The following is a 21,017-nucleotide window of genomic DNA, read 5'->3' as shown; positions in this document are numbered from 1 at the left end:
CATCGCGGCAAGAGGTGTGTGAAAGTAAAAACCTTATTTGATTGGATTTTAACCAGCAACCGATGTAGGCCTAGTTCAGCATTTGCCGTCCCGAGTGCTCCCCTTTTTCAACTTGGCTAAAATATGAAATAAAAAAATTATATATATATATACACACACACCTAATGCTATTAAATGTTCTCAATATCTTAAGTACGTTCGAAATTATCTGGAATCGATGTATGACACATAAACACGTTCATTTTGCGAAAATTCCTTTGACGCTAAAATTCGAAAACGAACGTGTTACAATTTCATGCTGCAATTTCAAAGCTTTGAGAGGCGGTTCAAAAAGCGATAACGTCCCAATCGTGAAAAGTGGTGTGACCGTTTGAAAAACTAAAATGTCCTTCGAGCCGGATTTGAACCAGCGACCTAAGGATTTCAGCAATTAGCTTCTACAGTCCTCCGCTCTACCAACTGAGCTATCGAAGGGGCAGAAGTGTTCAAACCACTGCTAAATTAATTCGTTACTTAACCACTTACACTATTACCTTGCATTTTAGTTACCTTTCTTCCACATCTTCAGAAAGGGCGAAAGAAACCTGACGTAAATTGGAAACACCCGTCGGCGCTTCAAGGTTCAACATAGAGGAGCCGAGCAGACAGTGAGTTGATTGATGTAAGACACCCCAAATTACACGGAGCGCGAATTTAGAGTTATGTATGCTTTCCTTCTTCCGCTATGGTCAACACTAGACAAGGTGAAAATTGCTATAACCATCAATTGAAACTTGATTGCGCTGGCCCGAAACGATATTGTGTTATTATTAGTTAACACTTAAAAAGGTGAGTTCCCTGACCGGGAATCGAACCCGGGCCGCGGCGGTGAGAGCGCCGAATCCTAACCACTAGACCACCAGGGAAACTGATTGAAAGATCGATCGATACATTAGTTTTTATTTACAATTAGTAATGTTTGAAAACTTCCACGTTGACTTTTAGTAGTTTTTTTTTCAGTTGGTTGCTTTAAAGAGCGGAGAGGAAACAGCTGAATATAGCAGGAACTTTGGTGCAAGGTTTAAACATAACCGGTAGCAGGGGATGATAACACAGTCGTTGTTTTCAGACGATAAACGATATTGTGCTATTAGATTCACAGGTATTAAAAGAGTGAGTTCCCTGACCGGGAATCGAACCCGGGCCGCGGCGGTGAGAGCGCCGAATCCTAACCACTAGACCACCAGGGAAACTGATTGACAAATCGATCGATACATATTTTTTTATTTACAATTAGTAATGTTTGAAAACTTCTACGTTGACTTTTAGTAGTTTTTTTTTCAGTTGGTTACTTTAAAGAGCGGAGAGGAAACAGCTGAATATATCAGGAACTTTGGTGCCAGGTTTAAACATAACCGGTAGCAGGGGATGATAACACAGTCGTTGTTTTCAGAAGATAAACGATATTGTGCTATTAGATTCACAGGTATTAATAGAGTGAGTTCCCTGACCGGGAATCGAACCCGGGCCGCGGCGGTGAGAGCGCCGAATCCTAACCACTAGACCACCAGGGAAACTGATCAAAGGATGGTCGATACATTTTTTTTTTATTTACAATTAGTAATGTTTGAAAACTTCTACGTTGACTTTTAGTAGTTTTTTTTTCAGTGGGTTACTTTAAAGAGCGGAGAGGAAACAGCTGAATATAACAGGAACTATGGTGTCAGGTTTATACATAACCGGTAGCAGGGGATGATAACACAGGTCGTTGTTTTCAGACGATAAACGATATTGGGCTATTAGATTCACAGGTATTAAAAGAGTGAGTTCCCTGACCGGGAATCGAACCCGGGCCGCGGCGGTGAGAGCGCCGAATCCTAACCACTAGACCACCAGGGAAACTGATAAACTGACAAATCGATACATTTTTTTTTTATTTACAATTAGTAATGTTTGAAAACTTCTACGTTGACTTTTAGTAGTTTTTTTTCAGCTGGTTACTTTAAAGAGCGGAGAGAAAACAGCTGAATATATCACGAACTTTGGTGCCAGGTTTAAACATAACCGGTAGCAGGGGATGATAACACAGTCGTTGTTTTCAGACGATAAACGATATTGTGCTATTAGATTCACAGGTATTAAACGAGTGAGTACCCTGACCGGGAATGGAACCCGGGCCGCGGCTGTGAGAGCGACGAATCCTAACCACTAGACCACCAGGGAAACTGATAAACGGACTGATCGATACATATTTTTTTATTTACAATTAGTAATGTTTGAAAACTTCTACGTTGACTTTTAGTAGCTTTTTTTTCAGTTGGTTACTTTAAAGAGCGGAGAGGAAACAGCTGAATATAGCAGGAACTTTGGTGCCAGGTTTAAACATAACCGGTAGCAGGGGATGATAACACAGTCGTTGTTTTCAGACGATAAACGATATTGTGCTATTAGATTCACAGGTATTAAAAGAGTGAGTTCCCTGACCGGGAATCGAACCCGGGCCGCGGCGGTGAGAGCGCCGAATCCTAACCACTAGACCACCAGGGAAACTGATAGACGGAATGATCGATACATTTTTTTTTTATTTACAATTAGTAATGTTTGAAAACTTCCACGTTGACTTTTAGTAGTTTTTTTTCAGTTGGTTACTTTAAAGAGCGGAGAGGAAACAGCTGAATATATCAGGAACTTTGGTGCCAGGTTTAAACATAACCGGTAGCAGGGGATGATAACACAGTCGTTGTTTTCAGACGATAAACGATATTGTGCTATCAGATTCACAGGTATTAAAGGAGTGAGTTCCCTGACCGGGAATCGAACCCGGGCCGCGGCGGTGAGAGCGCCGAATCCTAACCACTAGACCACCAGGGAAACTGATAGACGGAATGGTCGATACATTTTTTTTTTATTTACAATTAGTAATGTTTGAAAACTTCCACGTTGACTTTTAGTAGTTTTTTTTTCAGTTGGTTACTTTAAAGAGCGGAGAGGAAACAGCTGAATATAGCAGGAACTTTGGTGCCAGGTTTAAACATAACCGGTAGCAGGGGATGATAACACAGTCGTTGTTTTCAGACGATAAACGATATTGTGCTATTAGATTCACAGGTATTAAAAGAGTGAGTTCCCTGACCGGGAATCGAACCCGGGCCGCGGCGGTGAGAGCGCCGAATCCTAACCACTAGACCACCAGGGAAACTGATTGACAAATCGATCGATACATATTTTTTTATTTACAATTAGTAATGTTTGAAAACTTCTACGTTGACTTTTAGTAGCTTTTTTTTCAGTTGGTTACTTTAAAGAGCGGAGAGGAAACAGCTGAATATAGCAGGAACTTTGGTGCCAGGTTTAAACATAACCGGTAGCAGGGGATGATAACACAGTCGTTGTTTTCAGACGATAAACGATATTGTGCTATTAGATTCACAGGTATTAAAAGAGTGAGTTCCCTGACCGGGAATCGAACCCGGGCCGCGGCGGTGAGAGCGCCGAATCCTAACCACTAGACCACCAGGGAAACTGATTGACAAATCGATCGATACATTTTTTTTTTATTTACAATTAGTAATGTTTGAAAACTTCTACGTTGACTTTTAGTAGTTTTTTTTCAGTTGGTTACTTTAAAGAGCGGAGAGGAAACAGCTGAATATATCAGGAACTTTGGTGCCAGGTTTAAACATAACCGGTAGCAGGGGATGATAACACAGTCGTTGTTTTCAGACGATAAACGATATTGTGCTATTAGATTCACAGGTATTAAAAGTGTGAGTTCCCTGACCGGGAATCGAACCCGGGCCGCGGCGGTGAGAGCGCCGAATCCTAACCACTAGACCACCAGGGAAACTGATCAAAGGATGGTCGATACATTTTTTTTTTATTTACAATTAGTAATGTTTGAAAACTTCTACGTTGACTTTTAGTAGTTTTTTTTCAGTGGGTTACTTTAAAGAGCGGAGAGGAAACAGCTGAATATAACAGGCACTATGGTGCCAGGTTTATACATAACCGGTAGCAGGGGATGATAACACAGGTCGTTGTTTTCAGACGATAAACGATATTGGGCTATTAGATTCACAGGTATTAAAAGAGTGAGTTCCCTGACCGGGAATCGAACCCGGGCCGCGGCGGTGAGAGCGCCGAATCCTAACCACTAGACCACCAGGGAAACTGATTAAAGTAATTGATCGATACATTTTTTTTTATTTACAATTAGTAATGTTTGAAAACTTCCACGTTGACTTTTAGTAGTTTTTTTTTCAGTTGGTTACTTTAAAGAGCGGAGAGGAAACAGCTGAATATAGCAGGGACTTTGGTGCCAGGTTTAAACATAACCGGTAGCAGGGGATGATAACACAGTCGTTGTTTTCAGACGATAAACGATATTGTGCTATTAGATTCACAGGTATTAAAAGAGTGAGTTCCCTGACCGGGAATCGAACCCGGGCCGCGGCGGTGAGAGCGCCGAATCCTAACCACTAGAACAGGGGATATGATTGACAAATCGATCGATACATTTTTTTTTATTTACAATTAGTAATGTTTGAAAACTTCCACGTTGACTTTTAGTAGTTTTTTTTCAGTTGGTTACTTTAAAGAGCGGAGAGGAAACAGCTGAATATAGCAGGGACTTTGGTGCCAGGTTTAAACATAACCGGTAGCAGGGGATGATAACACAGTCGTTGTTTTCAGACGATAAACGATATTGTGCTATTAGATTCACAGGTATTAAAAGAGTGAGTTCCCTGACCGGGAATCGAACCCGGGCCGCGGCGGTGAGAGCGCCGAATCCTAACCACTAGACCACCAGGGAAACTGATTGACAAAGGATGGTCGATACATTTTTTTTTTATTTACAATTAGTAATGTTTGAAAACTTCTACGTTGACTTTTAGTAGTTTTTTTTCAGTTGGTTACTTTAAAGAGCGGAGAGGAAACAGCTGAATATAGCAGGAACTTTGGTGCCAGGTTTAAACATAACCGGTAGCAGGGGATGATAACACAGTCGTTGTTTTCAGACGATAAACGATATTGTGCTATTAGATTCACAGGTATTAAAAGAGTAGAGTTCCCTGACCGGGAATCGAACCCGGGCCGCGGCGGTGAGAGCGCCGAATCCTAACCACTAGACCACCAGGGAAACTGATAGACGGAATGATCGATACATTTTTTTTTTATTTACAATTAGTAATGTTTGAAAACTTCCACGTTGACTTTTAGTAGTTTTTTTTTCACTTGGTTACTTTAAAGAGCGGAGAGGAAACAGCTGAATATATCAGGAACTTTGGTGCCAGGTTTAAACATAACCGGTAGCAGGGGATGATAACACAGTCGTTGTTTTCAGACGATAAACGATATTGTGCTATTAGATTCACAGGTATTAAACGAGTGAGTTCCCTGACCGGGAATCGAACCCGGGCCGCGGCGGTGAGAGCGCCGAATCCTAACCACTAGACCACCAGGGAAACTGATTGACAAATCGATCGATACATTTTTTTTTATTTACAATTAGTAATGTTTGAAAACTTCTACGTTGACTTTTAGTAGTTTTTTTTCAGTTGGTTACTTTAAAGAGCGGAGAGGAAACAGCTGAATATATCAGGAACTTTGGTGCCAGGTTTAAACATAACCGGTAGCAGGGGATGATAACACAGTCGTTGTTTTCAGACGATAAACGATATTGTGCTATTAGATTCACAGGTATTAAAAGAGTGAGTTCCCTGACCGGGAATCGAACCCGGGCCGCGGCGGTGAGAGCGCCGAATCCTAACCACTAGACCACCAGGGAAACTGATTGACAAATCGATCGATACATTTTTTTTATTTACAATTAGTAATGTTTGAAAACTTCCACGTTGACTTTTAGTAGTTTTTTTTCAGTTGGTTACTTTAAAGAGCGGAGAGGAAACAGCTGAATATAGCAGGGACTTTGGTGCCAGGTTTAAACATAACCGGTAGCAGGGGATGATAACACAGTCGTTGTTTTCAGACGATAAACGATATTGTGCTATTAGATTCACAGGTATTAAAAGAGTGAGTTCCCTGACCGGGAATCGAACCCGGGCCGCGGCGGTGAGAGCGCCGAATCCTAACCACTAGACCACCAGGGAAACTGATAGACGGAATGGTCGATACATTTTTTTTTTATTTACAATTAGTAATGTTTGAAAACTTCTACGTTGACTTTTAGTAGTTTTTTTTTCACTTGGTTACTTTAAAGAGCGGAGAGGAAACAGCTGAATATAGCAGGCACTATTGGTGCCAGGTTTATAACATAACCGGTAGCAGGGGATGATAACACGGTCGTTGTTTTCAGACGATAAACGATATTGTGCTATTAGATTCACAGGTATTAAAAGAGTGAGTTCCCTGACCGGGAATCGAACCCGGGCCGCGGCGGTGAGAGCGCCGAATCCTAACCACTAGACCACCAGGGAAACTGATAGACGGAATGGTCGATACATTTTTTTTTTATTTACAATTAGTAATGTTTGAAAACTTCCACGTTGACTTTTAGTAGTTTTTTTTTCACTTGGTTACTTTAAAGAGCGGAGAGGAAACAGCTGAATATAGCAGGAACTTTGGTGCCAGGTTTAAACATAACCGGTAGCAGGGGATGATAACACAGTCGTTGTTTTCAGACGATAAACGATATTGTGCTATTAGATTCACAGGTATTAAAAGAGTGAGTTCCCTGACCGGGAATCGAACCCGGGCCGCGGCGGTGAGAGCGCCGAATCCTAACCACTAGACCACCAGGGAAACTGATTAAAGTAACTGATCGATACATTTTTTTTTATTTACAATTAGTAATGTTTGAAAACTTCCACGTTGACTTTTAGTAGTTTTTTTTTCAGTTGGTTACTTTAAAGAGCGGAGAGGAAACAGCTGAATATAGCAGGAACTTTGGTGCCAGGTTTAAACATAACCGGTAGCAGGGGATGATAACACAGTCGTTGTTTTCAGACGATAAACGATATTGTGCTATTAGATTCACATGTATTAAAAGTGCGAGTTCCCTAACCGGGAATCGAACCCGGGCCGCGGCGGTGAGAGCGCCGAATCCTAACCACTAGACCACCAGGGAAACTGATTGACAAATCGATCGATACATTTTTTTTTATTTACAATTAGTAATGTTTGAAAACTTCCACGTTGACTTTTAGTAGTTTTTTTTTCAGTTGGTTACTTTAAAGAGCGGAGAGGAAACAGCTGAATATAGCAGGGACTTTGGTGCCAGGTTTAAACATAACCGGTAGCAGGGGATGATAACACAGTCGTTGTTTTCAGACGATAAACGATATTGTGCTATTAGATTCACAGGTATTAAAGGAGTGAGTTCCCTAACCGGGAATCGAACCCGGGCCGCGGCGGTGAGAGCGCCGAATCCTAACCACTAGACCACCAGGGAAACTGATAGACGGAATGGTCGATACATTTTTTTTTTATTTACAATTAGTAATGTTTGAAAACTTCTACGTTGACTTTTAGTAGTTTTTTTTTCACTTGGTTACTTTAAAGAGCGGAGAGGAAACAGCTGAATATAGCAGGAACTTTGGTGCCAGGTTTAAACATAACCGGTAGCAGGGGATGATAACACAGTCGTTGTTTTCAGACGATAAACGATATTGTGCTATTAGATTCACAGGTATTAAAAGAGTGAGTTCCCTGACCGGGAATCGAACCCGGGCCGCGGCGGTGAGAGCGCCGAATCCTAACCACTAGACCACCAGGGAAACTGATCAAAGCATGGTCGATACATTTTTTTTTTATTTACAATTAGTAATGTTTGAAAACTTCTACGTTGACTTTTAGTAGTTTTTTTTCAGTTGGTTACTTTAAAGAGCGGAGAGGAAACAGCTGAATATATCAGGAACTTTGGTGCCAGGTTTAAACATAACCGGTAGCAGGGGATGATAACACAGTCGTTGTTTTCAGACGATAAACGATATTGTGCTATTAGATTCACAGGTATTAAAAGAGTGAGTTCCCTGACCGGGAATCGAACCCGGGCCGCGGCGGTGAGAGCGCCGAATCCTAACCACTAGACCACCAGGGAAACTGATTGACAAATCGATCGATACATTTTTTTTTATTTACAATTAGTAATGTTTGAAAACTTCCACGTTGACTTTTAGTAGTTTTTTTTCAGTTGGTTACTTTAAAGAGCGGAGAGGAAACAGCTGAATATAGCAGGGACTTTGGTGCCAGGTTTAAACATAACCGGTAGCAGGGGATGATAACACAGTCGTTGTTTTCAGACGATAAACGATATTGTGCTATTAGATTCACAGGTATTAAATGAGTGAGTTCCCTGACCGGGAATCGAACCCGGGCCGCGGCGGTGAGAGCGCCGAATCCTAACCACTAGACCACCAGGGAAACTGATTGACAAATCGATCGATACATTTTTTTTTTATTTACAATTAGTAATGTTTGAAAACTTCTACGTTGACTTTTAGTAGTTTTTTTTTCAGTTGGTTACTTTAAAGAGCGGAGAGGAAACAGCTGAATATAGCAGGAACTTTGGTGCCAGGTTTAAACATAACCGGTAGCAGGGGATGATAACACAGTCGTTGTTTTCAGACGATAAACGATATTGTGCTATTAGATTCACAGGTATTAAAAGAGTGAGTTCCCTGACCGGGAATCGAACCCGGGCCGCGGCGGTGAGAGCGCCGAATCCTAACCACTAGACCACCAGGGAAACTGATTGACAAATCGATCGATACATTTTTTTTTATTTACAATTAGTAATGTTTGAAAACTTCTACGTTGACTTTTAGTAGTTTTTTTTCACTTGGTTACTTTAAAGAGCGGAGAGGAAACAGCTGAATATATCAGGAACTTTGGTGCCAGGTTTAAACATAACCGGTAGCAGGGGATGATAACACAGTCGTTGTTTTCAGACGATAAACGATATTGTGCTATTAGATTCACAGGTATTAAAAGAGTGAGTTCCCTGACCGGGAATCGAACCCGGGCCGCGGCGGTGAGAGCGCCGAATCCTAACCACTAGACCACCAGGGAAACTGATTGACAAATCGATCGATACATTTTTTTTTATTTACAATTAGTAATGTTTGAAAACTTCCACGTTGACTTTTAGTAGTTTTTTTTTCAGTTGGTTACTTTAAAGAGCGGAGAGGAAACAGCTGAATATATCAGGAACTTTGGTGCCAGGTTTAAACATAACCGGTAGCAGGGGATGATAACACAGTCGTTGTTTTCAGACGATAAACGATATTGTGCTATTAGATTCACAGGTATTAAAAGAGTGAGTTCCCTGACCGGGAATCGAACCCGGGCCGCGGCGGTGAGAGCGCCGAATCCTAACCACTAGACCACCAGGGAAACTGATTGACAAATCGATCGATACATTTTTTTTTATTTACAATTAGTAATGTTTGAAAACTTCCACGTTGACTTTTAGTAGTTTTTTTTCAGTTGGTTACTTTAAAGAGCGGAGAGGAAACAGCTGAATATAGCAGGGACTTTGGTGCCAGGTTTAAACATAACCGGTAGCAGGGGATGATAACACAGTCGTTGTTTTCAGACGATAAACGATATTGTGCTATTAGATTCACAGGTATTAAAAGAGTGAGTTCCCTGACCGGGAATCGAACCCGGGCCGCGGCGGTGAGAGCGCCGAATCCTAACCACTAGACCACCAGGGAAACTGATAGATAGAATGGTCGATACATTTTTTTTTTATTTACAATTAGTAATGTTTGAAAACTTCCACGTTGACTTTTAGTAGTTTTTTTTTCAGTTGGTTACTTTAAAGAGCGGAGAGGAAACAGCTGAATATAGCAGGAACTTTGGTGCCAGGTTTAAACATAACCGGTAGCAGGGGATGATAACACAGTCGTTGTTTTCAGACGATAAACGATATTGTGCTATTAGATTCACAGGTATTAAAAGAGTGAGTTCCCTGACCGGGAATCGAACCCGGTCCGCGGCGGTGAGAGCGCCGAATCCTAACCACTAGACCACCAGGGAAACTGATAGAAGAAATGGTCGATACATTTTTTTTTTATTTACAATTAGTAATGTTTGAAAACTTCTACGTTGACTTTTAGTAGTTTTTTTTCAGTGGGTTACTTTAAAGAGCGGAGAGGAAACAGCTGAATATAGCAGGAACTTTGGTGCCAGGTTTAAACATAACCGGTAGCAGGGGATGATAACACAGTCGTTGTTTTCAGACGATAAACGATATTGTGCTATTAGATTCACAGGTATTAAAAGAGGGAGTTCCCTGACCGGGAATCGAACCCGGGCCGCGGCGGTGAGAGCGCCGAATCCTAACCACTAGACCACCAGGGAAACTGATTAAAGTAACTGATCGATACATTTTTTTTTATTTACAATTAGTAATGTTTGAAAACTTCCACGTTGACTTTTAGTAGTTTTTTTTTCAGTTGGTTACTTTAAAGAGCGGAGAGGAAACAGCTGAATATAGCAGGGACTTTGGTGCCAGGTTTAAACATAACCGGTAGCAGGGGATGATAACACAGTCGTTGTTTTCAGACGATAAACGATATTGTGCTATTAGATTCACAGGTATTAAAAGTGCGAGTTCCCTAACCGGGAATCGAACCCGGGCCGCGGCGGTGAGAGCGCCGAATCCTAACCACTAGAACAGGGGAAACTGATTGACAAATCGATCGATACATTTTTTTTTATTTACAATTAGTAATGTTTGAAAACTTCCACGTTGACTTTTAGTAGTTTTTTTTTCAGTTGGTTACTTTAAAGAGCGGAGAGGAAACAGCTGAATATAGCAGGGACTTTGGTGCCAGGTTTAAACATAACCGGTAGCAGGGGATGATAACACAGTCGTTGTTTTCAGACGATAAACGATATTGTGCTATTAGATTCACAGGTATTAAAAGAGTGAGTTCCCTGACCGGGAATCGAACCCGGGCCGCGGCGGTGAGAGCGCCGAATCCTAACCACTAGACCACCAGGGAAACTGATCAAAGGATGGTCGATACATTTTTTTTTTTATTTACAATTAGTAATGTTTGAAAACTTCTACGTTGACTTTTAGTAGTTTTTTTTCAGTGGGTTACTTTAAAGAGCGGAGAGGAAACAGCTGAATATAACAGGAACTATGGTGTCAGGTTTATACATAACCGGTAGCAGGGGATGATAACACGGTCGTTGTTTTCAGACGATAAACGATATTGGGCTATTAGATTCACAGGTATTAAAAGAGTGAGTTCCCTGACCGGGAATCGAACCCGGGCCGCGGCGGTGAGAGCGCCGAATCCTAACCACTAGACCACCAGGGAAACTGATTGACAAATCGATACATTTTTTTTTTATTTACAATTAGTAATGTTTGAAAACTTCTACGTTGACTTTTAGTAGTTTTTTTTCAGCTGGTTACTTTAAAGAGCGGAGAGAAAACAGCTGAATATATCACGAACTTTGGTGCCAGGTTTAAACATAACCGGTAGCAGGGGATGATAACACAGTCGTTGTTTTCAGACGATAAACGATATTGTGCTATTAGATTCACAGGTATTAAACGAGTGAGTTCCCTGACCGGGAATCGAACCCGGGCCGCGGCGGTGAGAGCGCCGAATCCTAACCACTAGACCACCAGGGAAACTGATTGACAAATCGATCGATACATATATTTTTTATTTACAATTAGTAATGTTTGAAAACTTCTACGTTGACTTTTAGTAGTTTTTTTTCAGTTGGTTACTTTAAAGAGCGGAGAGGAAACAGCTGAATATATCAGGAACTTTGGTGCCAGGTTTAAACATAACCGGTAGCAGGGGATGATAACACAGTCGTTGTTTTCAGACGATAAACGATATTGTGCTATTAGATTCACAGGTATTAAAAGAGTGAGTTCCCTGACCGGGAATCGAACCCGGGCCGCGGCGGTGAGAGCGCCGAATCCTAACCACTAGACCACCAGGGAAACTAATTGACAAATCGATCGATTCATTTTTTTTTATTTACAATTAGTAATGTTTGAAAACTTCCACGTTGACTTTTAGTAGTTTTTTTTCAGTTGGTTACTTTAAAGAGCGGAGAGGAAACAGCTGAATTTAGCAGGGACTTTGGTGCCAGGTTTAAACATAACCGGTAGCAGGGGATGATAACACAGTCGTTGTTTTCAGACGATAAACAATATTGTGCTATTAGATTCACAGGTATTAAAAGAGTGAGTTCCCTGACCGGGAATCGAACCCGGGCCGCGGCGGTGAGAGCGCCGAATCCTAACCACTAGACCACCAGGGAAACTGATCAAAAGATGGTCGATACATTTTTTTTTTTATTTACAATTAGTAATGTTTGAAAACTTCTACGTTGACTTTTAGTAGTTTTTTTTCAGTGGGTTACTTTAAAGAGCGGAGAGGAAACAGCTGAATATAACAGGCACTATGGTGCCAGGTTTATACATAACCGGTAGCAGGGGATGATAACACGGTCGTTGTTTTCAGACGATAAACGATATTGGGCTATTAGATTCACAGGTATTAAAAGAGTGAGTTCCCTGACCGGGAATCGAACCCGGGCCGCGGCGGTGAGAGCGCCGAATCCTAACCACTAGACCACCAGGGAAACTGATCAAATGATGGTCGATACATTTTTTTTTTTATTTACAATTAGTAATTTTTGAAAACTTCTACGTTGACTTTTAGTAGTTTTTTTTCAGTGGGTTACTTTAAAGAGCGGAGAGGAAACAGCTGAATATAACAGGCACTATGGTGCCAGGTTTATACATAACCGGTAGCAGGGGATGATAACACGGTCGTTGTTTTCAGACGATAAACGATATTGGGCTATTAGATTCACAGGTATTAAAAGAGTGAGTTCCCTGACCGGGAATCAAACCCGGGCCGCGGCGGTGAGAGCGCCGAATCCTAACCACTAGACCACCAGGGAAACTGTTAAAGTAACTGATCGATACATTTTTTTTTATTTACAATTAGTAATGTTTGAAAACTTCCACGTTGACTTTTAGTAGTTTTTTTTCAGTTGGTTACTTTAAAGAGCGGAGAGGAAACAGCTGAATTTAGCAGGGACTTTGGTGCCAGGTTTAAACATAACCGGTAGCAGGGGATGATAACGCAGTTGTTGTTTTCAGACGATAAACGATATTGTGCTATTAGATTCACAGGTATTAAAAGTGCGAGTTCCCTGACCGGGAATCGAACCCGGGCCGCGGCGGTGAGAGCGCCGAATCCTAACCACTAGACCACCAGGGAAACTAATTGACACATCGATCGATACATTTTGTTTTATTTACAATTAGTAATGTTTGAAAACTTCCACGTTGACTTTTAGTAGTTTTTTTTCAGTTGGTTACTTTAAAGAGCGGAGAGGAAACAGCTGAATTTAGCAGGGACTTTGGTGCCAGGTTTAAACATAACCGGTAGCAGGGGATGATAACACAGTCGTTGTTTTCAGACGATAAACAATATTGTGCTATTAGATTCACAGGTATTAAACGAGTGAGCTCCCTGACCGGGAATCGAACCCGGGCCGCGGCGGTGAGAGCACCGAATCCTAACCACTAGACCACCAGGGAAACTAATAAAAGGATGGTCGATACATTTTTTTTTTTTTTACAATTAGTAATATTTGAAAACTTTTACGTTGACTTTTAGTAGTTTTTTTCAGTTGGCTACTTTAAAGAGCGGAGAGGAAACAGCTGAATATAGCAGGAACTATGGTGCCAGGTTTAAACGTAACCGGTAGCAGGGGATGATAACACAGTCGTTGTTTTCAGACGATAAACGATATTGTGCTATTAGATTCACAGGTATTAAAAGAGTGAGTTCCCTGACCGGGAATCGAACCCGGGCCGCGGCGGTGAGAGCGCCGAATCCTAACCACTAGACCACCAGGGAAACTGATCAAAGCATGGTCGATACATTTTTTTTTTTATTTACAATTAGTAATGTTTGAAAACTTCTACGTTGACTTTTAGTAGTTTTTTTTCAGTTGGTTACTTTAAAGAGCGGAGAGGAAACAGCTGAATATATCAGGAACTTTGGTGCCAGGTTTAAACATAACCGGTAGCAGGGGATGATAACACAGTCGTTGTTTTCAGACGATAAACGATATTGTGCTATTAGATTCACAGGTATTAAAAGAGTGAGTTCCCTGACCGGGAATCGAACCCGGGCCGCGGCGGTGAGAGCGCCGAATCCTAACCACTAGACCACCAGGGAAACTAATTGACAAATCGATCGATTCATTTTTTTTTATTTACAATTAGTAATGTTTGAAAACTTCCACGTTGACTTTTAGTAGTTTTTTTTCAGTTGGTTACTTTAAAGAGCGGAGAGGAAACAGCTGAATTTAGCAGGGACTTTGGTGCCAGGTTTAAACATAACCGGTAGCAGGGGATGATAACACAGTCGTTGTTTTCAGACGATAAACAATATTGTGCTATTAGATTCACAGGTATTAAATGAGGGAGTTCCCTGACCGGGAATCGAACCCGGGCCGCGGCGGTGAGAGCGCCGAATCCTAACCACTAGACCACCAGGGAAACTGATCAAAGGATGGTCGATACATTTTTTTTTTTATTTACAATTAGTAATGTTTGAAAACTTCTACGTTGACTTTTAGTAGTTTTTTTTCAGTGGGTTACTTTAAAGAGCGGAGAGGAAACAGCTGAATATAACAGGAACTATGGTGTCAGGTTTATACATAACCGGTAGCAGGGGATGATAACACGGTCGTTGTTTTCAGACGATAAACGATATTGGGCTATTAGATTCACAGGTATTAAAAGAGTGAGTTCCCTGACCGGGAATCGAACCCGGGCCGCGGCGGTGAGAGCGCCGAATCCTAACCACTAGACCACCAGGGAAACTGATAAACTGACAAATCGATACATTTTTTTTTTATTTACAATTAGTAATGTTTGAAAACTTCTACGTTGACTTTTAGTAGTTTTTTTTCAGCTGGTTACTTTAAAGAGCGGAGAGAAAACAGCTGAATATATCACGAACTTTGGTGCCAGGTTTAAACATAACCGTTAGCAGGGGATGATAACACAGTCGTTGTTTTCAGACGATAAACGATATTGTGCTATTAGATTCACAGGTATTAAACGAGTGAGTTCCCTGACCGGGAATCGAACCCGGGCCGCGGCGGTGAGAGCGCCGAATCCTAACCACTAGACCACCAGGGAAACTGATTGACGAATCGATCGATACATATATTTTTATTTACAATTAGTAATGTTTGAAAACTTCTACGTTGACTTTTAGTAGTTTTTTTTCAGTTGGTTACTTTAAAGAGCGGAGAGGAAACAGCTGAATATATCAGGAACTTTGGTGCCAGGTTTAAACATAACCGGTAGCAGGGGATGATAACACAGTCGTTGTTTTCAGACGATAAACGATATTGTGCTATTAGATTCACAGGTATTAAAAGAGTGAGTTCCCTGACCGGGAATCGAACCCGGGCCGCGGCGGTGAGAGCGCCGAATCCTAACCACTAGACCACCAGGGAAACTAATTGACAAATCGATCGATTCATTTTTTTTTATTTACAATTAGTAATGTTTGAAAACTTCCACGTTGACTTTTAGTAGTTTTTTTTCAGTTGGTTACTTTAAAGAGCGGAGAGGAAACAGCTGAATTTAGCAGGGACTTTGGTGCCAGGTTTAAACATAACCGGTAGCAGGGGATGATAACACAGTCGTTGTTTTCAGACGATAAACAATATTGTGCTATTAGATTCACAGGTATTAAAAGAGTGAGTTCCCTGACCGGGAATCGAACCCGGGCCGCGGCGGTGAGAGCGCCGAATCCTAACCACTAGACCACCAGGGAAACTGATCAAAAGATGGTCGATACATTTTTTTTTTTATTTACAATTAGTAATGTTTGAAAACTTCTACGTTGACTTTTAGTAGTTTTTTTTCAGTGGGTTACTTCAAAGAGCGGAGAGGAAACAGCTGAATATAACAGGCACTATGGTGCCAGGTTTATACATAACCGGTAGCAGGGGATGATAACACGGTCGTTGTTTTCAGACGATAAACGATATTGGGCTATTAGATTCACAGGTATTAAAAGAGTGAGTTCCCTGACCGGGAATCGAACCCGGGCCGCGGCGGTGAGAGCGCCGAATCCTAACCACTAGACCACCAGGGAAACTGATCAAATGATGGTCGATACATTTTTTTTTTTATTTACAATTAGTAATTTTTGAAAACTTCTACGTTGACTTTTAGTAGTTTTTTTTCAGTGGGTTACTTTAAAGAGCGGAGAGGAAACAGCTGAATATAACAGGCACTATGGTGCCAGGTTTATACATAACCGGTAGCAGGGGATGATAACACGGTCGTTGTTTTCAGACGATAAACGATATTGGGCTATTAGATTCACAGGTATTAAAAGAGTGAGTTCCCTGACCGGGAATCGAACCCGGGCCGCGGCGGTGAGAGCGCCGAATCCTAACCACTAGACCACCAGGGAAACTGTTAAAGTAACTGATCGATACATTTTTTTTTATTTACAATTAGTAATGTTTGAAAACTTCCACGTTGACTTTTAGTAGTTTTTTTTCAGTTGGTTACTTTAAAGAGCGGAGAGGAAACAGCTGAATTTAGCAGGGACTTTGGTGCCAGGTTTAAACATAACCGGTAGCAGGGGATGATAACACAGTCGTTGTTTTCAGACGATAAACGATATTGTGCTATTAGATTCACAGGTATTAAAAGTGCGAGTTCCCTGACCGGGAATCGAACCCGGGCCGCGACGGTGAGAGCGCCGAATCCTAACCACTTGACCACCAGGGAAACTAATTGACAAATCGATCGATACATTTTTTTTTATTTACAATCAGTAATGTTTGAAAACTTCCACGTTGACTTTTAGTAGTTTTTTTTCAGTTGGTTACTTTAAAGAGCGGAGAGGAAACAGCTGAATTTAGCAGGGACTTTGGTGCCAGGTTTAAACATAACCGGTAGCAGGGGATGATAACACAGTCGTTGTTTTCAGACGATAAACAATATTGTGCTATTAGATTCACAGGTATTAAACGAGTGAGCTCCCTGACCGGGAATCGATCCCGGGCCGCGCCGGTGAGAGCACCGAATCCTAACCACTAGACCACCAGGGAAACTAATAAAAGGATGGTCGATACATTTTTTTTTTTTTTTACAATTAGTAATATTTGAAAACTTTTACGTTGACTTTTAGTAGTTTTTTTCAGTTGGTTACTTTAAAGAGCGGAGAGGAAACAGCTGAATATAGCAGGAACTATGGTGCCAGGTTTAAACGTAACCGGTAGCAGGGGATGATAACACAGTCGTTGTTTTCAGACGATAAACGATATTGTGCTATTAGATTAACAGGTATTAAAAGAGTGAGTTCCCTGACCAGGAATCGAACCCGGGCCGCGGCGGTGAGAGCTCCGAATCCTAACCACTAGACCACCAGGGAAACTGATCAAAGCATGGTCGATACATTTTTTTATTTATTTACAATTAGTAATGTTTGAAAACTTCTACGTTGACTTTTAGTAGTTTTTTTTCAGTTGGTTACTTTAAAGAGCGGAGAGAAAACAGCTGAATATATCAGGAACTTTGGTGCCAGGTTTAAACATAACCGGTAGCAGGGGATGATAACACAGTCGTTGTTTTCAGACGATAAACGATATTGTGCTATTAGATTCACAGGTATTAAAAGAGTGAGTTCCCTGACCGGGAATCGAACCCGGGCCGCGGCGGTGAGAGCGCCGAATCCTAACCACTAGACCACCAGGGAAACTAATTGACAAATCGATCGATTCATTTTTTTTTATTTACAATTAGTAATGTTTGAAAACTTCCACGTTGACTTTTAGTAGTTTTTTTTCAGTTGGTTACTTTAAAGAGTGGAGAGGAAACAGCTGAATTTAGCAGGGACTTTGGTGCCAGGTTTAAACATAACCGGTAGCAGGGGATGATAACACAGTCGTTGTTTTCAGACGATAAACAATATTGTGCTATTAGATTCACAGGTATTAAAAGAGTGAGTTCCCTGACCGGGAATCGAACCCGGGCCGCTTCGGTGAGAGCGCCGAATCCTAACCACTAGACCACCAGGGAAACTGATCAAAGGATGGTCGATACATTTTTTTTTTTATTTACAATTAGTAATGTTTGAAAACTTCTACGTTGACATTTAGAAGTTTTTTTTCAGTGGGTTACTTTAAAGAGCGGAGAGGAAACAGCTGAATATAACAGGCACTATGATGCCAGGTTCATACATAACCGGTAGCAGGGGATGATAACACGGTCGTTGTTTTCAGACGATAAACGATATTGGGCTATTAGATTCACAGGTATTAAAAGAGTGAGTTCCCTGACCGGGAATCGAACCCGGGCCGCGGCGGTGAGAGCGCCGAATCCTAACCACTAGACCACCAGGGAAACTGATCAAAGGATGGTCGATACATTTTTTTTTTTATTTACAATTAGTAATGTTTGAAAACTTCTACGTTGACTTTTAGTAGTTTTTTTTCAGTGGGTTACTTTAAAGAGCGGAGAGGAAACAGCTGAATATAACAGGCACTATGGTGCCAGGTTTATACATAACCGGTAGCAGGGGATGATAACACGGTCGTTGTTTTCAGACGATAAACGATATTGGGCTATTAGATTCACAGGTATTAAAAGAGTGAGTTCCCTGACCGGGAATCGAACCCGGGCCGCGGCGGTGAGAGCGCCGAATCCTAACCACTAGACCACCAGGGAAACTGTTAAAGTAACTGATCGATACATTTTTTTTTATTTACAATTAGTAATGTTTGAAAACTTCCACGTTGACTTTTAGTAGTTTTTTTTCAGTTGGTTACTTTAAAGAGCGGAGAGGAAACAGCTGAATTTAGCAGGGACTTTGGTGCCAGGTTTAAACATAACCGGTAGCAGGGGATGATAACACAGTCGTTGTTTTCAGACGATAAACAATATTGTGCTATTAGATTCACAGGTATTAAACGAGTGAGTTCCCTGACCGGGAATCGAACCCGGGCCGCGGCGGTGAGAGCACCGAATCCTAACCACTAGACCACCAGGGAAACTAATAAAAGGATGGTCGATACATTTTTTTTTTTTTTACAATTAGTAATATTTGAAAACTTCTACGTTGACTTTTAGTAGTTTTTTTCAGTTGGTTACTTTAAAGAGCGGAGAGGAAACAGCTGAATATAGCAGGAACTATGGTGCCAGGTTTAAACGTAACCGGTAGCAGGGGATGATAACACAGTCGTTGTTTTCAGACGATAAACGATATTGTGCTATTAGATTCACAGGTATTAAAAGAGTGAGTTCCCTGACCGGGAATCGAACCCGGGCCGCGGCGGTGAGAGCGCCGAATCCTAACCACTAGACCACCAGGGAAACTGATCAAAGGATGGTCGATACATTTTTTTTTTATTTACAATTAGTAATGTTTGAAAACTTCTACGTTGACTTTTAGTAGTTTTTTTTCCGTGGGTTACTTTAAAGAGCGGAGAGGAAACAGCTGAATATAACAGGCACTATGGTGCCAGGTTTATACATAACCGGTAGCAGGGGATGATAACACGGTCGTTGTTTTCAGACGATAAACGATATTGGGCTATTAGATTCACAGGTATTCAAAGAGTGAGTTCCCTGACCGGGAATCGAACCCGGCCCGCGGCGGTGAGAGCACCGAATCCTAACCACTAGACCACCAGGGAAACTGTTAAAGTAACTGATCGATACATTTTTTTTTATTTACAATTAGTATTGTTTGAAAACTTCCACATTGACTTTTAGTAGTTTTTTTTCAGTTGGTTACTTTAAAGAGCGGAGAGGAAACAGCTGAATATAGCAGGGACTTTGGTGCCAGGTTTAAACATAACCGGTAGCAGGGGATGATAACACAGTCGTTGTTTTCAGACGATAAACGATATTGTGCTATTAGATTCACAGGTATTAAAAGTGCGAATTCCCTGACCGGGAATCGAACCCGGGCCGCGGCGGTGAGAGCGCCGAATCCTAACCACTAGACCACCAGGGAAACTAATTGACAAATCGATCGATACATTTTTTTTTATTTACAATTAGTAATGTTTGAAAACTTCCACGTTGACTTTTAGTAGTTTTTTTTCAGTTGGTTACTTTAAAGAGCGGAGAGGAAACAGCTGAATTTAGCAGGGACTTTGGTGCCAGGTTTAAACATTACCGGTAGCAGGGGATGATAACACAGTCGTTGTTTTCAGACAATAAACAATATTGTGCTATTAGATTCACAGGTATTAAACGAGTGAGTTCCCTGACCGGGAATCGAACCCGGGCCGCGGCGGTGAGAGCGCCGAATCCTAACCACTAGACCACCAGGGAAACTGTTAAAATGACTGATCTATACATTTTTTTTTATTTACAATTAGTAATGTTTGAAAACTTCCACGTTGACTTTTAGTAGTTTTTTTTCAGTTGGTTACTTTAAAGAGCGGAGAGGAAACAGCTGAATATAACAGGAACTATGGTGTCAGGTTTATACATAACCGGTAGCAGGGGATGATAACACGGTCGTTGTTTTCAGACGATAAACGATATTGGGCTATTAGATTCACAGGTATTAAAAGAGTGAGTTCCCTGACCGGGAATCGAACCCGGGCCGCGGCGGTGAGAGCGCCGAATCCTAACCACTAGACCACCAGGGAAACTGATAAACTGACAAATCGATACATTTTTTTTTTATTTACAATTAGTAATGTTTGAAAACTTCTACGTTGACTTTTAGTAGTTTTTTTTCAGCTTGTTACTTTAAAGAGCGGAGAGAAAACAGCTGAATATATCACGAACTTTGGTGCCAGGTTTAAACATAACCGGTAGCAGGGGATGATAACACAGTCGTTGTTTTCAGACGATAAACGATATTGTGCTATTAGATTCACAGGTATTAAACGAGTGAGTTCCCTGACCGGGAATGGAACCCGGGCCGCGGCTGTGAGAGCGAGGAATCCTAACCACTAGACCACCAGGGAAACTGATTGACAAATCGATCGATAATTTTTTTTTATTTACAATT

At 41.3% G+C, this 21,017-nt stretch overlaps 49 non-coding genes across 49 annotated transcripts; all 49 read right to left on the bottom strand.

Moving 5' to 3' along the window:
• Positions 1 to 386: 386 nt before the first annotated feature.
• trnay-gua (transfer RNA tyrosine (anticodon GUA)) lies at positions 387 to 474 on the bottom strand. The gene is given in 2 exon segments: positions 387 to 422; positions 438 to 474. It is a non-coding gene; the product is annotated as a tRNA-Tyr (tRNA).
• A 359-nt stretch (positions 475 to 833) lies between these two features.
• Positions 834 to 905, bottom strand: trnae-cuc (transfer RNA glutamic acid (anticodon CUC)). Its single transcript has one exon. It is a non-coding gene; the product is annotated as a tRNA-Glu (tRNA).
• A 252-nt stretch (positions 906 to 1,157) lies between these two features.
• trnae-cuc (transfer RNA glutamic acid (anticodon CUC)) lies at positions 1,158 to 1,229 on the bottom strand. The gene has a single exon. It is a non-coding gene; the product is annotated as a tRNA-Glu (tRNA).
• Positions 1,230 to 1,481: 252 nt separating this feature from the next.
• trnae-cuc (transfer RNA glutamic acid (anticodon CUC)) lies at positions 1,482 to 1,553 on the bottom strand. The gene has a single exon. It is a non-coding gene; the product is annotated as a tRNA-Glu (tRNA).
• Positions 1,554 to 1,806: 253 nt separating this feature from the next.
• On the bottom strand, positions 1,807 to 1,878 carry trnae-cuc (transfer RNA glutamic acid (anticodon CUC)). The gene has a single exon. It is a non-coding gene; the product is annotated as a tRNA-Glu (tRNA).
• Positions 1,879 to 2,454: 576 nt separating this feature from the next.
• On the bottom strand, positions 2,455 to 2,526 carry trnae-cuc (transfer RNA glutamic acid (anticodon CUC)). The gene has a single exon. It is a non-coding gene; the product is annotated as a tRNA-Glu (tRNA).
• Positions 2,527 to 2,778: 252 nt separating this feature from the next.
• trnae-cuc (transfer RNA glutamic acid (anticodon CUC)) lies at positions 2,779 to 2,850 on the bottom strand. Its single transcript has one exon. It is a non-coding gene; the product is annotated as a tRNA-Glu (tRNA).
• Positions 2,851 to 3,103: 253 nt separating this feature from the next.
• On the bottom strand, positions 3,104 to 3,175 carry trnae-cuc (transfer RNA glutamic acid (anticodon CUC)). Its single transcript has one exon. It is a non-coding gene; the product is annotated as a tRNA-Glu (tRNA).
• A 252-nt stretch (positions 3,176 to 3,427) lies between these two features.
• On the bottom strand, positions 3,428 to 3,499 carry trnae-cuc (transfer RNA glutamic acid (anticodon CUC)). The gene has a single exon. It is a non-coding gene; the product is annotated as a tRNA-Glu (tRNA).
• A 252-nt stretch (positions 3,500 to 3,751) lies between these two features.
• On the bottom strand, positions 3,752 to 3,823 carry trnae-cuc (transfer RNA glutamic acid (anticodon CUC)). The gene has a single exon. It is a non-coding gene; the product is annotated as a tRNA-Glu (tRNA).
• A 252-nt stretch (positions 3,824 to 4,075) lies between these two features.
• On the bottom strand, positions 4,076 to 4,147 carry trnae-cuc (transfer RNA glutamic acid (anticodon CUC)). Its single transcript has one exon. It is a non-coding gene; the product is annotated as a tRNA-Glu (tRNA).
• Positions 4,148 to 4,720: 573 nt separating this feature from the next.
• On the bottom strand, positions 4,721 to 4,792 carry trnae-cuc (transfer RNA glutamic acid (anticodon CUC)). Its single transcript has one exon. It is a non-coding gene; the product is annotated as a tRNA-Glu (tRNA).
• A 255-nt stretch (positions 4,793 to 5,047) lies between these two features.
• On the bottom strand, positions 5,048 to 5,119 carry trnae-cuc (transfer RNA glutamic acid (anticodon CUC)). The gene has a single exon. It is a non-coding gene; the product is annotated as a tRNA-Glu (tRNA).
• A 253-nt stretch (positions 5,120 to 5,372) lies between these two features.
• On the bottom strand, positions 5,373 to 5,444 carry trnae-cuc (transfer RNA glutamic acid (anticodon CUC)). Its single transcript has one exon. It is a non-coding gene; the product is annotated as a tRNA-Glu (tRNA).
• Positions 5,445 to 5,695: 251 nt separating this feature from the next.
• On the bottom strand, positions 5,696 to 5,767 carry trnae-cuc (transfer RNA glutamic acid (anticodon CUC)). The gene has a single exon. It is a non-coding gene; the product is annotated as a tRNA-Glu (tRNA).
• Positions 5,768 to 6,017: 250 nt separating this feature from the next.
• On the bottom strand, positions 6,018 to 6,089 carry trnae-cuc (transfer RNA glutamic acid (anticodon CUC)). The gene has a single exon. It is a non-coding gene; the product is annotated as a tRNA-Glu (tRNA).
• A 255-nt stretch (positions 6,090 to 6,344) lies between these two features.
• On the bottom strand, positions 6,345 to 6,416 carry trnae-cuc (transfer RNA glutamic acid (anticodon CUC)). Its single transcript has one exon. It is a non-coding gene; the product is annotated as a tRNA-Glu (tRNA).
• Positions 6,417 to 6,669: 253 nt separating this feature from the next.
• On the bottom strand, positions 6,670 to 6,741 carry trnae-cuc (transfer RNA glutamic acid (anticodon CUC)). Its single transcript has one exon. It is a non-coding gene; the product is annotated as a tRNA-Glu (tRNA).
• Positions 6,742 to 7,643: 902 nt separating this feature from the next.
• Positions 7,644 to 7,715, bottom strand: trnae-cuc (transfer RNA glutamic acid (anticodon CUC)). The gene has a single exon. It is a non-coding gene; the product is annotated as a tRNA-Glu (tRNA).
• Positions 7,716 to 7,966: 251 nt separating this feature from the next.
• trnae-cuc (transfer RNA glutamic acid (anticodon CUC)) lies at positions 7,967 to 8,038 on the bottom strand. The gene has a single exon. It is a non-coding gene; the product is annotated as a tRNA-Glu (tRNA).
• Positions 8,039 to 8,289: 251 nt separating this feature from the next.
• On the bottom strand, positions 8,290 to 8,361 carry trnae-cuc (transfer RNA glutamic acid (anticodon CUC)). The gene has a single exon. It is a non-coding gene; the product is annotated as a tRNA-Glu (tRNA).
• A 253-nt stretch (positions 8,362 to 8,614) lies between these two features.
• trnae-cuc (transfer RNA glutamic acid (anticodon CUC)) lies at positions 8,615 to 8,686 on the bottom strand. Its single transcript has one exon. It is a non-coding gene; the product is annotated as a tRNA-Glu (tRNA).
• A 251-nt stretch (positions 8,687 to 8,937) lies between these two features.
• On the bottom strand, positions 8,938 to 9,009 carry trnae-cuc (transfer RNA glutamic acid (anticodon CUC)). The gene has a single exon. It is a non-coding gene; the product is annotated as a tRNA-Glu (tRNA).
• Positions 9,010 to 9,261: 252 nt separating this feature from the next.
• trnae-cuc (transfer RNA glutamic acid (anticodon CUC)) lies at positions 9,262 to 9,333 on the bottom strand. The gene has a single exon. It is a non-coding gene; the product is annotated as a tRNA-Glu (tRNA).
• A 251-nt stretch (positions 9,334 to 9,584) lies between these two features.
• On the bottom strand, positions 9,585 to 9,656 carry trnae-cuc (transfer RNA glutamic acid (anticodon CUC)). Its single transcript has one exon. It is a non-coding gene; the product is annotated as a tRNA-Glu (tRNA).
• A 577-nt stretch (positions 9,657 to 10,233) lies between these two features.
• trnae-cuc (transfer RNA glutamic acid (anticodon CUC)) lies at positions 10,234 to 10,305 on the bottom strand. Its single transcript has one exon. It is a non-coding gene; the product is annotated as a tRNA-Glu (tRNA).
• Positions 10,306 to 10,880: 575 nt separating this feature from the next.
• trnae-cuc (transfer RNA glutamic acid (anticodon CUC)) lies at positions 10,881 to 10,952 on the bottom strand. The gene has a single exon. It is a non-coding gene; the product is annotated as a tRNA-Glu (tRNA).
• A 252-nt stretch (positions 10,953 to 11,204) lies between these two features.
• trnae-cuc (transfer RNA glutamic acid (anticodon CUC)) lies at positions 11,205 to 11,276 on the bottom strand. Its single transcript has one exon. It is a non-coding gene; the product is annotated as a tRNA-Glu (tRNA).
• Positions 11,277 to 11,524: 248 nt separating this feature from the next.
• Positions 11,525 to 11,596, bottom strand: trnae-cuc (transfer RNA glutamic acid (anticodon CUC)). Its single transcript has one exon. It is a non-coding gene; the product is annotated as a tRNA-Glu (tRNA).
• Positions 11,597 to 11,848: 252 nt separating this feature from the next.
• trnae-cuc (transfer RNA glutamic acid (anticodon CUC)) lies at positions 11,849 to 11,920 on the bottom strand. The gene has a single exon. It is a non-coding gene; the product is annotated as a tRNA-Glu (tRNA).
• Positions 11,921 to 12,171: 251 nt separating this feature from the next.
• On the bottom strand, positions 12,172 to 12,243 carry trnae-cuc (transfer RNA glutamic acid (anticodon CUC)). Its single transcript has one exon. It is a non-coding gene; the product is annotated as a tRNA-Glu (tRNA).
• Positions 12,244 to 12,495: 252 nt separating this feature from the next.
• Positions 12,496 to 12,567, bottom strand: trnae-cuc (transfer RNA glutamic acid (anticodon CUC)). Its single transcript has one exon. It is a non-coding gene; the product is annotated as a tRNA-Glu (tRNA).
• A 575-nt stretch (positions 12,568 to 13,142) lies between these two features.
• Positions 13,143 to 13,214, bottom strand: trnae-cuc (transfer RNA glutamic acid (anticodon CUC)). The gene has a single exon. It is a non-coding gene; the product is annotated as a tRNA-Glu (tRNA).
• Positions 13,215 to 13,787: 573 nt separating this feature from the next.
• trnae-cuc (transfer RNA glutamic acid (anticodon CUC)) lies at positions 13,788 to 13,859 on the bottom strand. Its single transcript has one exon. It is a non-coding gene; the product is annotated as a tRNA-Glu (tRNA).
• A 252-nt stretch (positions 13,860 to 14,111) lies between these two features.
• Positions 14,112 to 14,183, bottom strand: trnae-cuc (transfer RNA glutamic acid (anticodon CUC)). Its single transcript has one exon. It is a non-coding gene; the product is annotated as a tRNA-Glu (tRNA).
• A 251-nt stretch (positions 14,184 to 14,434) lies between these two features.
• Positions 14,435 to 14,506, bottom strand: trnae-cuc (transfer RNA glutamic acid (anticodon CUC)). The gene has a single exon. It is a non-coding gene; the product is annotated as a tRNA-Glu (tRNA).
• A 252-nt stretch (positions 14,507 to 14,758) lies between these two features.
• On the bottom strand, positions 14,759 to 14,830 carry trnae-cuc (transfer RNA glutamic acid (anticodon CUC)). Its single transcript has one exon. It is a non-coding gene; the product is annotated as a tRNA-Glu (tRNA).
• Positions 14,831 to 15,082: 252 nt separating this feature from the next.
• Positions 15,083 to 15,154, bottom strand: trnae-cuc (transfer RNA glutamic acid (anticodon CUC)). The gene has a single exon. It is a non-coding gene; the product is annotated as a tRNA-Glu (tRNA).
• A 251-nt stretch (positions 15,155 to 15,405) lies between these two features.
• trnae-cuc (transfer RNA glutamic acid (anticodon CUC)) lies at positions 15,406 to 15,477 on the bottom strand. The gene has a single exon. It is a non-coding gene; the product is annotated as a tRNA-Glu (tRNA).
• Positions 15,478 to 15,728: 251 nt separating this feature from the next.
• Positions 15,729 to 15,800, bottom strand: trnae-cuc (transfer RNA glutamic acid (anticodon CUC)). The gene has a single exon. It is a non-coding gene; the product is annotated as a tRNA-Glu (tRNA).
• Positions 15,801 to 16,052: 252 nt separating this feature from the next.
• On the bottom strand, positions 16,053 to 16,124 carry trnae-cuc (transfer RNA glutamic acid (anticodon CUC)). The gene has a single exon. It is a non-coding gene; the product is annotated as a tRNA-Glu (tRNA).
• Positions 16,125 to 16,376: 252 nt separating this feature from the next.
• trnae-cuc (transfer RNA glutamic acid (anticodon CUC)) lies at positions 16,377 to 16,448 on the bottom strand. The gene has a single exon. It is a non-coding gene; the product is annotated as a tRNA-Glu (tRNA).
• Positions 16,449 to 17,669: 1,221 nt separating this feature from the next.
• Positions 17,670 to 17,741, bottom strand: trnae-cuc (transfer RNA glutamic acid (anticodon CUC)). Its single transcript has one exon. It is a non-coding gene; the product is annotated as a tRNA-Glu (tRNA).
• A 575-nt stretch (positions 17,742 to 18,316) lies between these two features.
• Positions 18,317 to 18,388, bottom strand: trnae-cuc (transfer RNA glutamic acid (anticodon CUC)). The gene has a single exon. It is a non-coding gene; the product is annotated as a tRNA-Glu (tRNA).
• A 252-nt stretch (positions 18,389 to 18,640) lies between these two features.
• trnae-cuc (transfer RNA glutamic acid (anticodon CUC)) lies at positions 18,641 to 18,712 on the bottom strand. The gene has a single exon. It is a non-coding gene; the product is annotated as a tRNA-Glu (tRNA).
• A 573-nt stretch (positions 18,713 to 19,285) lies between these two features.
• trnae-cuc (transfer RNA glutamic acid (anticodon CUC)) lies at positions 19,286 to 19,357 on the bottom strand. The gene has a single exon. It is a non-coding gene; the product is annotated as a tRNA-Glu (tRNA).
• Positions 19,358 to 19,931: 574 nt separating this feature from the next.
• On the bottom strand, positions 19,932 to 20,003 carry trnae-cuc (transfer RNA glutamic acid (anticodon CUC)). The gene has a single exon. It is a non-coding gene; the product is annotated as a tRNA-Glu (tRNA).
• A 251-nt stretch (positions 20,004 to 20,254) lies between these two features.
• On the bottom strand, positions 20,255 to 20,326 carry trnae-cuc (transfer RNA glutamic acid (anticodon CUC)). Its single transcript has one exon. It is a non-coding gene; the product is annotated as a tRNA-Glu (tRNA).
• Positions 20,327 to 20,577: 251 nt separating this feature from the next.
• On the bottom strand, positions 20,578 to 20,649 carry trnae-cuc (transfer RNA glutamic acid (anticodon CUC)). Its single transcript has one exon. It is a non-coding gene; the product is annotated as a tRNA-Glu (tRNA).
• Between the last annotated feature and the right edge of the window lie 368 nt (positions 20,650 to 21,017).

This window comes from Gadus morhua, chromosome 3, assembly GCF_902167405.1.
Source record: "Gadus morhua chromosome 3, gadMor3.0, whole genome shotgun sequence".
Lineage (NCBI taxonomy): Eukaryota > Metazoa > Chordata > Actinopteri > Gadiformes > Gadidae > Gadus > Gadus morhua.
Note: the sequence above shows the minus strand (reverse complement) of the source record. Positions and strands in the feature narration are given on the sequence as shown.